This window comes from Arachis hypogaea, chromosome 1 (assembly GCF_003086295.3).
Source record: "Arachis hypogaea cultivar Tifrunner chromosome 1, arahy.Tifrunner.gnm2.J5K5, whole genome shotgun sequence".
In the NCBI taxonomy this organism is placed as follows: Eukaryota; Viridiplantae; Streptophyta; class Magnoliopsida; order Fabales; family Fabaceae; genus Arachis; species Arachis hypogaea.
In genome coordinates this window covers 27,203,010-27,216,191 of record NC_092036.1, presented here as the reverse complement: position 1 = coordinate 27,216,191, position 13,182 = coordinate 27,203,010, and the positions used below count along the sequence as shown (strand labels likewise).

At 39.1% G+C, this 13,182-nt stretch overlaps 1 non-coding gene across 1 annotated transcript; it reads right to left on the bottom strand.

Moving 5' to 3' along the window:
- Positions 1-3,697: 3,697 nt before the first annotated feature.
- LOC112717291 (small nucleolar RNA R71) lies at positions 3,698-3,801 on the bottom strand. Its single transcript, XR_003160614.1, has one exon. It is a non-coding gene; the product is annotated as a small nucleolar RNA R71 (small nucleolar RNA).
- Between the last annotated feature and the right edge of the window lie 9,381 nt (positions 3,802-13,182).

The following is a 13,182-nucleotide window of genomic DNA, read 5'->3' as shown; positions in this document are numbered from 1 at the left end:
CACTTCTGTACTTTACTATGAGTTTGTGTGTTTTTCTGTGATTTCAGGTATTTTCTGGCTAAAATTGAGGGACCTGAGCAAAAATTTGATTCAGAGGCTGAGGAAGGACTGTAGATGCTGTTGGATTCTGACCTCCCTGCACTCGAAGTGGATTTTTTGGAGCTATAAAAGCCCAATTGGTGCGCTCTAAATTACGTTGGAAAGTAGACATCTTGGGCTTTCTAGCAATGTCTAATAGTCCATACTTTGCCCGAGATTTGATGGCCCAAACTGGCATCCAAACGCCCACTAGAGACTCTTTTCTGGCGTAAAACGCCAGAACTGGCACCAAAGCTGGAGTTAAACGCCCAAATTGGTGTTTAAACTCCAAGAAGCGCCTATGCACGTGAAAGCTTCAATGCTCAGCCCAAACACACACCAAGTGGGCCCCAAAAGTGGATTTCTACACTATCTACTCATTTTCTGTAAACCTAGTTTACTAGTTTAGTATAAATAGCACTTATTACTATTGTACTCACTTCTTTAGACCACTTTTCGATCCTATAATCAGATCTTTGAACCCTATTTCGAATGTATTATGCTATTTGGGGAGGCTGGCCATTCAGCCATGCCTAGACCTTGTTCTTATGTAATTTCCAACGGTGGTGTTTCTATATCTCACAGATTAAGGTGAGGAGCTCTGCTGTTCCCCGAGTATTAATGCAAGTATTATTGTTTTTCTATTCAATTCACGCCTACTTCTCCTCCAAAATATACTCTTGTACTTAATTTAGTTAAGTCAGAATGAAGGGGTGACCCGTGACAATCACCCAATCTTCGTTACTCGCTTAGCCAAGATCCGCGTGCCCGACAACCACAAAGTGGTCTACATGATGTTCAATGTAGTCATTGGATGACAGCTGGAGTATACTCTCTTTGGTCTCTGACCCATGGATCTGAATCAACTCTGCTGACAACAGAGCATTTGAATCCGTGACGTTAGAACCTTCGTGGTATAAGCTAGAATCAAGTGGCAGCATTCTTGAGATCTGTAAAGTCTAAACCTTGTTTGTGGTATTCCGAGTAGGATCTGGGATGGGATGACTATGACGAGCTTCAAACTCATGACTGTTGGGTACAGTGGACTGTGTGCAAAAGAATAAATGTATTCTATTCCGACACGATCGAGATCTGACAGCTGATTAGCCATGCGGGAAACCGTAGATGACATTTTTTCACTGAGAGGACGGATGGTAGCCATTGACAATGGTGATCCACCAACATACAGCTTGCCATGGAAGGGAGTACGCATGATTGGATGAGGACAATAGGAAAGCAGAGGTTCAGAGGCAACAAAGCATCTCCAAATGCTTATTTGAAATTCCCACCAAGGAACTACATAAGTAACTGTATTTTTTTCCATTTTATTTATCTTTTAATTATCAAGAACTCATAACCATTTGAATCCGCCTGCTGAGATTTACAAGATGACCATAGCTTGCTTCAAGCCGATAATCTCCGTGGGATTGACCCTTACTCACGTAAGGTATTACTTGGACGACCCAGTGCACTTGCTGGTCAGCTATGCGGAGTTGTGAAAAGTGTGATCACAATTTCGCATACCAAGTTTTTGGCGCCGTTGCCGGGGATTGTTTGAGTTTAGACAACTGACGGTTCATCTTGTTGCTTAGATTAGGTAATTTTCTTCTTGTTTCAACCTTTATTTTATTTTCAAAAAGTTTTCAAATATCTTTCAAAAAACTTTTTTTCTCCTTTTTCGTTTTTCTAAAAAATGTTTTCAAAAAAAATTTAATAAAATCATAAAATCAAAAATTTTTGTGTTTCTTGTTTGAGTCTAGAGTCAAATTTTAAGTTTGGTATCAATTGCATGTTTTTATTTTTCTAGCATTTTTCGGAAACTCATGTATGTGTTCTTCATGATCTTCAAGTTGTTCTTGATGATTGTCTTTGTTTAATCTTTAAATTTTCTTTTTTGTGTCTTTTCTTGTTTTTCATATGCATTTTCGAATTTTTAGAGTCAAAAGTTTAAAAATTTCTATGTTTGGTGTCTTGCATGTGTTTCTTATTAAAAATTTCTCAAAAATAAGTTCTTAATGTTCATCATGATCTTCAAAGTGTTCTTGGTGTTCATCTTGACATTCAAAGTGTTCTTGCATGTTTTCTTTGTTTTGATCTTAATTTTTCATGTCTTGAGTCAATTTTTTTGTTTTTCTCTGTCCTCTTTAAAATTCAAAAATCAAAAAAATATCTTTTCCTTATTTTACTCATAAATTTCGAATTTTTGGGTTGACTTAGTCAAAGATTTTTAAAACTTAGTTGTTTCTTGTTAGTCAAGTCAAAATTTCAATTTAAAAATTCTATCTTTTCAAATCTTTTTCAAAAATCAAATCTTTTTCATTTTTCTTCTTAATATTTTCGAAAATTTTAAAATTGATTTTCAAAATCTTTTTTCTTATTTTCATTTCATATTTTCGATTACTTTACTAACAATTAATGTTTTGATTCAAAAATTTCAAGTTTGTTACTTTCTTGTTATGAAAAGTTCAATATTTAAATTTTAGAATCATATCTTTTAGTTTCTTGTTAGTCAAGTCATCAACTTTAATTTTCAAAATCAAATCTTTTTAAATTATTTTTCAAATATTTTTCAAAATAAATTTCAATCATATCTTTTTGAAAACTTAAATTCAAATTTTTTTTTTAACTTCTAATCTTTTCAAAATTTATTTTCAAATCTTTTTCAATTAACTACTTGACTTGTTGTTTGATTTTGAAAAGTTTACTAATTCTTATCTTTTCAGAACCACCTAACTACTTTTCTCTCTCTAATTTTCAAAAACCACTAACAACTTTTTCAAAAATCTTTTTAATTAACTAATTGTTTTAAACTCTAATTTTATTTTATTCCTTTCTTAATTTTTGAATACTAACTAATATTTAAAATAAAAACAAAAATATTTTTCCTTTTATTTAATATTCGAATTCCCTCTCTCTCATCCCTTGCTATTTATTTATTTATTTATTTACTAACACTTCTCTCCTTCTTAAAATTCGAACCCTCTCTCCCTCTCTGTGTTCGAATTATCTTCCTCTACTCACATAAAGGAATCTCTATACTGTGACATAGAGGATTCCTCTTCTTTTCTGTTCTCTTCTTTTTCATATGAGCAGGAACAGGGATAAAGACATTCTCGTTGAAGCTGATCCTAAACCTGAAAGGACTTTGAAGAGGAAGCTAAGAGAAGCTAAAGCACAACTCTCTAGAGAGGACCTGATAGAAATTTTTGAAAAAGAAGAAGACATGGCAGCCGAAAATAACAATGCTAGAGATGCAAGGAAGATGCTTGGTGACTATGCTGCACCAACTTCCAACTTCTATGGAAGAAGCATCTCAAGTCCTGCCATTAGAGCAAACAACTTTGAGCTTAAGCCTCAATTAGTTTCTTTAATGCAGCAGAACTGCAAGTTTTATGGACTTCCATTAGAAGATCCTCATCAGTTCTTATCTGAATTCTTGCAGATTTGTGATAAGACCAATGGGGTTGATCCCAAGGTCTACAGACTTATGCGTTTCCCCTTTGCTGTAAGAGACATAGCTAGGACATGGTTGGACTCACAACCTAGAGAAAGCCTGAACTCTTGGGACAAGCTTGTCAATGCTTTCTTGACCAAATTCTTTCTACCTCAAAAGATGAGAAAGCTCAGAGTGGACGTCTAAACCTTCAGACAGAAGGAAAGTGAATCCCTCTATGAAGCTTGGGAAAGATACAAGCAATTAACCAAAAGGTGTCCTTCTGATATGTTTCCAGAATGGAGCATCATATGTATATTCTATGATAGTCTGTCTGAAATGTCAAAGATGTCACTAGATCATTCTGCTGGTGGATCCCTTCATCTGAAAATGCCTATAGAATCCCAGGAACTCATTGAGATGGTTTCAAATAACCAGTTCATGTACACTTCTGAAAGAAATCCTGTGAATAATGGGATAACTCAGAAGAAAGGAGTTCTTGAGATTGATACTCTGAATGCTATATTGGCTCAGAACAAAATATTGACTTAGCAAGTCAATATGATTTCTCAGAATTTGACTGGATTGCAAGCTGCATCCGACAGTGCTAAAGAAGCCTCCTCTGAAGGAGAAACTTATGACCCTGAAAATCCTGCAATGAAAGAGGTAAATTACATGGGAGAATCCTATGGAAACACCTATAATCCTTCATGGATAAATCATCCAAACTTCTCATGGAAAGATCAACAGAAGCCTCAACAAGGCTTCAATAACAATAATGGTGGGAGAAATAGGTTTGGCAATAGCAAACCTTTTCCATCATCTTCTCAGCAACAGACAGAAAATTCTGAGCAGAGCCTCTCTGGCTTAGCAAACATAGTCTCTGATCTATCTAAGGCCACTCTCAGTTTCATGACTGAGGCACAGTTCTCCATCAGAAATTTGGAGGGTCAAGTGGGTCAGCTGAGTAAAAGAGTTACTAAAACTCCTCCTAATACTCTCCCAAGCAATACAGAAGAGAACCCAAAAAGAGAGTGCAAGGCCATCTACACGTCCAATATGGCCGAACCTTTAGAGGAGGGAAAGGCAGTGATTCTCAGTGAGGAAGACCTCATGGGATGTCCACTAGCCAACAAGGAGTTCCCTATTGAGGAACCAAAGGAGTCTAAGGCTCATCTAGAGACCATGGAGATTCCACTGAACTTCCTATTGCCATTCATGAGCTCTGATGAGTATTCTTCCTTTGAAGAAGATGAAGTTATTACTGAAGAGCAAGTTGCTAAGTATCTAGGAGCAATCATGAAGCTGAATGCCAAATTATTTGGTAATGAGACTTGGGAGGTTGAACCTCCATTGCTCATCAGTGAACTAAATGCATTGGTTCAACTAAAGTTACCTCAAAAGAAAGAGGATCCCAGAAAGTTCTTAATACCTTGCAACATAGGCACCATGACCTTTGAGAAGGCTCTGTGTGACCTAGGGTCAAGTGTAAACCTCATGCCACTCTCTGTAATGAAGAAATTAGGGATCTTTGAGGTACATGCTGCAAGAATCTCACTAGAGATGGCAGACAAATAAAAGAAACAAGCTTATGGACTTGTAGAGGACGTCTTGGTAAAGGTTGAATGCTTTTACATCCCTGTTGACTTCATAATCCTAGACACTAGAAAGAATGAGGATGAATCTATCATCCTTGGAAGACCCTTCCTAGCCAAAGCAAAAGTTGTGATTGATGTAGACAAAAGAGAGTTAGTCCTTCAAGTGAATGAGGACTACCGTGTGTTTAAGGCTCAAGGATCGTCCTCTGTAAACATGGAGAAGAAGCATGAAAAGCTTCATCCAATTCTCTCCATATAGAGTCAAGCAAAGCCCCACATTCAAACTCTAAGTTTGGTGTTAGGAGGCTACAATCATGCTCTGAGCATCTGTGAAGCTCTGTAAGAGCTTCCTGTCAAGCTATTGACATTAAAGAAGCGCTCATTAGGAGGCAACCCAATTTTATTTATCTATATTAATTACTCTTTCATTTTGTTTTCCATTGTTATTTTATATTTTCTTTAGGATGATGATCATGTGGAGTCACAAAAACAACTACAAAAATTAAAGCAAAATCAAAAACAGCATAAAAAATAACACACCCTGGAGGACGAGCTTACTGGCGTTTAAACGCCAATAAGGACACCAAAATAGGCGTTTAACGCCCAGCCTGGCACCATTCTGGGCGTTAAACGCCAGAATTGGCAGGCAGACTGGCGTTTAAACGCCAGAAAAGGGCAACAGACTAGCGTTTGAACGCTAGAACATGGCAGCAAACTGGTGTTTAATGCCAGAAAGGCCACACAGAGGGCGTTTAACGCCAAGGAGGATCTGTGGACCCCACAGGATCCCCACCTACCCCACCTCACTCTCTTTCCTCTTTACACCTCTCTATAACACTTTACCCAAAACACCACTCACCTATCAAATCTTACCCTCTTTTCCATATTCTCTTCACCACTCACATCCATCCCCTAATTCCCAAAAACCCATCATACAACCCACCTACCCCTACCCACTCAAATTCAAACCATTTCCCTCCCAAACTCACCCCCTTCTTACACGAACTAACTCCCTCTCTTAACCTATAAATACCCCTCCTTACTCCTTCATTTTCACACATCACATACACTCAAAATCCCCCTTGGCATAACCCTCTCAAGCCTCCATCTCCAACTTCTCTTCTTCTTATACTCTCTTCTTTCTTCTTTTGCTCGAGGACGAGCAAACCTCTTAAGTTTGGTGTGGAAAAAGCCTTGCTTTTTAATTTTTCATAACCACTAATGGCACCTAAGGCCAGAGAAACCTCAAGAAAGAGGAAAGGGAAGGCAATTGCTTTCACATCCGAGTCATGGGGAGGGAAAGGTTCATTTCAAAAGTCCATCAAGACCACTTCTATGAAGTTGTGGCCAAGAAGAAGGTGATCCCCGAGGTCCCCTTTAAGCTCAAAAGGAGCGAATATCCAGAGATCTGACATGAGATTAGGAGAAGACAAAAGAGCCATGAGGGAAGAGCAACAAAGGCAAAGAAGAGACATTGAGGAGCTCAAGCACTCCATAGGATCTTCAAGAAGGAGAACTAGCCGCCATCACTGAGGTGGACCCGTTCTTTAATTTCCTTGCTCTTATCTTTCTGTTTTTCGGTTTCCTATGCTTTATGTTTGTCTCTATTAGTGTCTTTATTACATGATCATTAGTGTCTAGTGTCTATGCCTTGAAGCTATGAATGTCCCATAAGTCCTTTACCTTTCTTAAATGAAAAATGCTCATAACTTGCAAAAGAACAAGAAGTACATGAATTTTGAATTCTATCTTGAAATTAGTTTAATTATCTTGATGTGGTGGCAATACTTTTTGTTTTCTGAATGAATGCTTGAACAATGCATATTTTTTATAGTAAAGTTTTTGAATGTTAAAATTGTTGGCTCTTGAAAGAATAATGAAAAAAGAGAAATGTTATTGATAATCTGAAAAATCATAAATTTTATTCTTGAAGCAAGAAAAAGCAGTGGAAAAAAAAAGCTTGCGAAAAAAGAAAAAAAAGAAAGAAAAAGCAAGCAGAAAAAGCCAGTAGCCCTTTAAACCAAAAGGCAAGGGTAAAAAGGATCCAAGGCTTTAAGCATTAATGGAAAGGAGGGCCCACAGGAATAAAATCCTGGTCTAAGCGGCTAAATCAAGCTATCCCTAACCATGTGCTTGTGTCATGAAGGTCCAAGTGAAAAGCTTAAGACTGAGTGGTTAAAGTCGTGATCCAAAGCAAAAGAGTGTGCTTAAGAACTCTAGACACCTCTAACTGGGGACTCTAGCAAAGCTGAGTCACAATCTAAAAAGGTTCACCCAGTCATGTGTCTGCGGCATTTATGTATCCGGTGGTAATACTGGAAAACAATATGCTTAGGGTCACGGCCAAAACTCATAAAGTAGCTGTGTTCAAGAATCAATATACTGAACTAGGAGAATCAATAACACTATCTGAATTCTGAGTTCCTATAGATGCCAATCATTCTGAACTTCAAAGGATAAAGTGAGATGCCAAAACTGTTCAAAAGCAAAAAGCTACTAGCCCCGCTCATCTAATTAGAACTAAGCTTCATTGATATTTTGAGATTTATTGTATATTCTTTTCTTTTTATCCTATTTTGTTTTTAGTTGCATGGGAACAAGCAACAATTTAAGTTTGGTGTTGTGATGAGCGGATAATTTATACGCTTTTTGGCATTATTTTTAGGTAGTTTCTAGTATGTTTTAGTTACTTTTTAGTATATCTTTATTAGTTTTTATGCAAAAATCATATTTTTGGACTATACTATGAGTTTGTGTGTTTTTCTGTGATTTCAGGTCTTTTCTGGCTGAAATTGAGGGACCTGAGCAAAAATCTGATTCAGAGGCTGAGAAAGGACTGCAGATGCTGTTGGATTCTGACCTCCTTGCACTCGAAGTGGATTTTGTGGAGCTACAGAAGCTCAATTGGCGCGCTCTCAATTTCGTTGGAAAGTAGACATTATGGGATTTCTAGCAATGTATAATAGTCCATGCTTTGCCTGAGATTTGATTGCCCAAACTGGCGTCCAAACTCCCACCAGAGACTTTTTTCTGGCGTAAAATGCCAGAACTGGCACCAAAGCTGGAGTTAAACGCCCAAACTGGCACCAAAACTGGCGTTTAAACTCCAAGAAGAGTTTATGCACGTGAAAGCTTCAATGCTCAGCCCAAACACACACTAAGTGGGCCCCGAAAGTAGATTTCTGCACTATCTACTCATTTTCTATAAACCTAGTTTACTAGTTTAGTATAAATAGAACTTTTTACTATTGTATTCACATCTTTGGACCACTTTTCGATCCTTTGATAAGGTCTTTGAACCCTATTTCAAATGTATTATGCTATTTGGGGAGGCTGGCCATTCGGCCATGCCTAGACCTTGTTCTTATGTAATTTCCAACGGTGGAGATTCTACACCTCACAGATTAAGGTGAGGAGCTCTGCTGTTCCTTGAGTATTAATGCAAATATTATTATTTTTCTATTCAATTCACGCCTACTTCTCCTCCAAGATATACTCTCATACTTAATTCAGTTAAGTCAGAATGAAGGGGTAACCCGTGACAATCACCCAATCTTTGTTACTCGCTTAGCCAAGATCTACGTGCTGACAACCACAAAGCGGTCTACATGATGTTCAACGTAGTCATTGGACGACAGCTGGAGTATACTCTCTTTGGTCTCTGACCCATGGATCTGAATCACCTCTCCTGACAATAGAGCATTTGAATCCGTGACGTTAGAACCTTCGTGGTATAAGCTAGAATCAAGTGGCAGCATTCTTGAGATCCCGAAAGTCTAAACCTTGTCTGTGGTATTCCGAGTAGGATCTGGGATGGGATGACTGTGACGAGCTTCAAACTCGTGACTGTTGGGCGCAGTGACAGTGTGCAAAAGAATAAATGTATTCTATTCCGACACGATTGAGAACCGACAGCTGATTAGCCATACGGAAAACCGTAGAAAACATGTTTTCACTGAGAGGACGGATGGTAGCCATTGACAATGGTGATCCACCAACATACAACTTGCCATGGAAGGGAGTATGCATGATTAGATGAGGACAATAGGAAAGCAGAGGTTCAGAGGCAACAAAGTATCTCCAAACGCTTATCTGAAATTTCCACCAAGGAACTACATAAGTAACTGTATTTTATTTTCCGTTTTATTTATCTTTCAATTATCAACACCTCATAACCATTTGAATCCGCCTGACTAAGATTTATAAGATGACCATAGCTTGCTTCAAGCCGACAATCTCCGTGGGATCGACCCTTACTCACGTAGGGTATTACTTGGATGACCCAGTGCACTTGCTGGTCAGCTATACGGTGTTGTGAATAGTGTGATCACAGTTTCGCATACCAAGGGCTAAGAAAGCAATAGCTGCTCAAAACATCTCGGCAAAGGTTTCTGGAGAAGGATCTTCTCAAGTTCCTCCAAAGAAGCCGACCTCGGATACTTCCGGGCCGAGGAGGGTGATTCCTACTCCTCAAGTTCATATGGTTTCTTCTGATCCTCTTCAGTCAGCTTCTCCTTCTGCTGTGGGTCCTCCACCAAAGAAGCAAAAGACTGCTGATCCTTATGACTTAAATGGCCATGACTTTGATGCCGTGGGGTTTGTTGACAATCAGATTGCTCCTTATGGCCATCTTCCAATGGATGATGTATCCATCCTTCGTCACTTGGATTTCATCACCAGCAATGGTGTTCGGATGGCCCATATTGGTGCGGCTTTGTTCCGTACGGTCCAGGAGTCTCCGGTCCATAAGACTAAAGCCTTTATGAAGGATGCCAAGTCCAAATTCAATAGTATCAAGGGTTTGAAGGATGAGCTTGACGCCAAGGTTATTAAACTAGAGCAGGATGTGGAGAGGGAGAAATCCCGAGCTACTACTGCGGAGGCTGCTACAAACTTGGCCGAGGAGATGGCCAAGAAGTCCAACGAGAGCTACACCCGTACTTATGCCGAGTTGTTGGAGACTCAGGAGAGACTTCAATCTGCTCCGGCCGACTATGCCAAGCTGCAACGTCATCTCGTGGGCTGTGTGACTGATGCATATGAGAATTTGAAGGCTCAGGTCCGAGTTCTTGCCCCTGAGCTCGACTTGACTTTATTCAGTCTAGACAATGTCGTGGAGGAAGGTAAGATCATTCCTGCCCCGAATGATGAAGAAAAGGGTTCTCCTCCCGTGCCACTAGCCAAGGCTTCTATGACTTCAGCCTCTACTGCCGAGGTGGCTCCTACTGGGTCCGATCCGGATGTAGAAATATTGACTGGCCTAGATGGAGTTGTCAATGTCATCCCTATTGCGACCAGACCTCCTTCTCCTAAAGATGCCACTACTAAAGCAAATTCAGCTCCTTGATGACCTTCTTTAATATATTTATGCAGTCTGACTTGTGGACTTTTCAACTCCTTGTTTTGTTGTAACTTTTTATGCGATTGACTCTTGACACTTAGTTGCTTCTGTGCAACTTTATTTTGCCAAAACACTTTTAAACTATGAGGCTACCCTTTAGGTGGAACTTGAGTCTTTTAATGTTTTATTTTGATAGATATGCTTTTCTGAGATGTTGAGTATGCATTTGCATCCTTTTGTGGGTTTTTATAGAGGGTCGGTACCTTTTGTCCGACCTCTTTTTGGTCATTTCTCGTTTTGTCTGGGTGAGGTGATCCATGGGGATAACTTGTCCAACAACTTTATAGTGTTCTTATAGAACCTTTTTAGTTTTTTTGAACAATTTTGATAGCCTTGACTTGGGATCATGACTTTCTGGGCAGAGTTGTTTCCCTTTTAGCGCACGCCTTTGAGCCTTAGGTTGCTTTTCAACCCTTTTGGCTGTTTCTTGTCCTGAAATCATACTTGCGCCTTTTCTTGACGTTGATCTGCACGACTTTGCTATCCGGTCTTTTTAGTCATATTCCAATAACTCTTTAGGTAGTGTTCCGATGAGGAACCTTTTCTTTTTAGTTTGTTTGGATGACTTTCTAGCGCCGTGTTGACTTTGTCCTTTACTTTTTAAGTAGTGTCTTTTTTCAAGACTTTGTACCTTTCAGCAAAGCATTCCTGGCCTTGCTGTGGCCTTTGCGAGATGTCTTGGTCCCTTTTTAGTGATCCTTTCATTGGTCAGACTTCTCTGTCGGGCCTTCTTAAGTTATTTTTAGTAATCCATTTTTAGTCAGACCTCATCAGGTCGCTTTTTATGGATTTCTTTTATAACTTCTTGCATTAATCCGTTTTTATCTCTTTCACCTTGCCGACCTTTTTGTAATTAGACGATGAATTTTTGCATTTTATGAGCTTAGATTAATGCGTCTTGGTAGGAAACTTTTTAGGGAATCTGAAAAAGTTTATTCAAATAGAAAATAGGGATATAAACAGGAATATATACATATGAGTGCATACCCTTCTAAGTCGGGCAGCTTGTAGATCTTGGCCTGGCGCCTCATTAAAAAACTTTTTCAGGAAAAAGAGTGCACCTTAACCTAAGATCTTTTCTAACTATAGTACCTTCTTAGGTTGCAGGCATGCCATGACCTTGGTAGCTCTCGCTCTTCGAGGTTGGACACCTTGTAGTAACCTTTCTGGTGCACGAAATTAAAATCACACTTTTACAACTCCGCACAACTAACCAGCAAGTGCACTGGGTCGTCCATGTACTAAAACCTTACGCGATTAAGGGTCGATCCCACAGAGATTGTCGGCTTGAAGTAAGTGATGAGCGGATATTTTATACGCTTTTTTGGGGGTAATTTCATGTAGTTTTTAGTATGTTTTAGTTAGTTTTTAGTATATTTTTATTATTTTTTAGGCAAAATTCATATTTCTGGACTTTACTATGAGTTTGTGTTTTTCTGTGATTTCAGGTATTTTCTGGCTGAAATTGAGGGAGCTGAGCAAAAATCTGATTCAGGCTGAAAAAGGACTACTGATGCTGTTGGATTCTGACCTCCCTACACTCGGAATGGAATTTTTGGAGCTACATGAGTCCAATTGGCGTGCTCTCAATTGGGTTGGAAAGTAGACATCTGGGGCTTTCCAGCAATATATAATAGTCCATAAATTTCTCGAAGATAAATGATGGAAACTAGCGTTTAACGCCAGTTCCATGTTGCATTATGGCGTTGAACGCCAGAAACAGGTTGCAAGTTGGAGTTAAACGCCAGAAACAGGTTACAACTTGACGTTTAACTCCAGAAACAGCTCAGGCACATGAGAAGCTCAAGTCTTAGCCCCAACACACACCAAGTGGGCCCCAGAAGTGGATTTCTGTACTATCTATCTTATTTTACTCATTTTCTGTAAACCTAGGTTACTAGTTTAGTATTTAAACAACTTTTAGAGACTTATTTTGTACCTCATGACATTTTAGATATGAATTTTGTACTCTTTGACGGCATGAGTCTCTAAACTCCATTGTTGGGGGTGAGGAGCTCTACAGCGTCTCGATGAGTTAATGCAATTATTTCTATTTTCTATTTAAACACGCTTGTTTCTATCTAAGATATTCATTCGCAATTCAATATGAAGATGGTGGTGATCCGTGACACTCATCACCATTCTCAACCTATGAACGCATGCCTGAAAACCACTTCCGTCCTACCTTCGATTGAATGATTATCTCTTGGATTCCTTAATCAGAGTCTTCGTGGTATAAGCTAGAATCCATTGGCAGCATCCTTGAGAATCCGAAAAGCCTAAACCTTGTCTGTGGTATTCCGAGTAGGATTCATGGATTGGATGACTGTGACGAGCTTCAAACTCGCGAGTGTTGGGCATAGTGACATACGCAAAAGGATCAATGGATCCTATTCCGACATGATCGAGAACCGACAAATGATTAGCCGTGCGATGACAGCGCATGTGAACCATTTTCACTGAGAGGACGGATGGTAGCCATTGACAACGGTGATCCACCAACACACTGCTTGCCATAGAAGGAACCTTGCGTGCGTGAAGAAGATAACAGTAGGAAAGCAGAGATTCAAAAGACAAAGCATCTCCAAAACTCCAACACATTCTCCATTACTGCATAACAATTACTCATTTCATGCTCTTTCATTTTTTACAATTGAAACTAAAGAACCCTA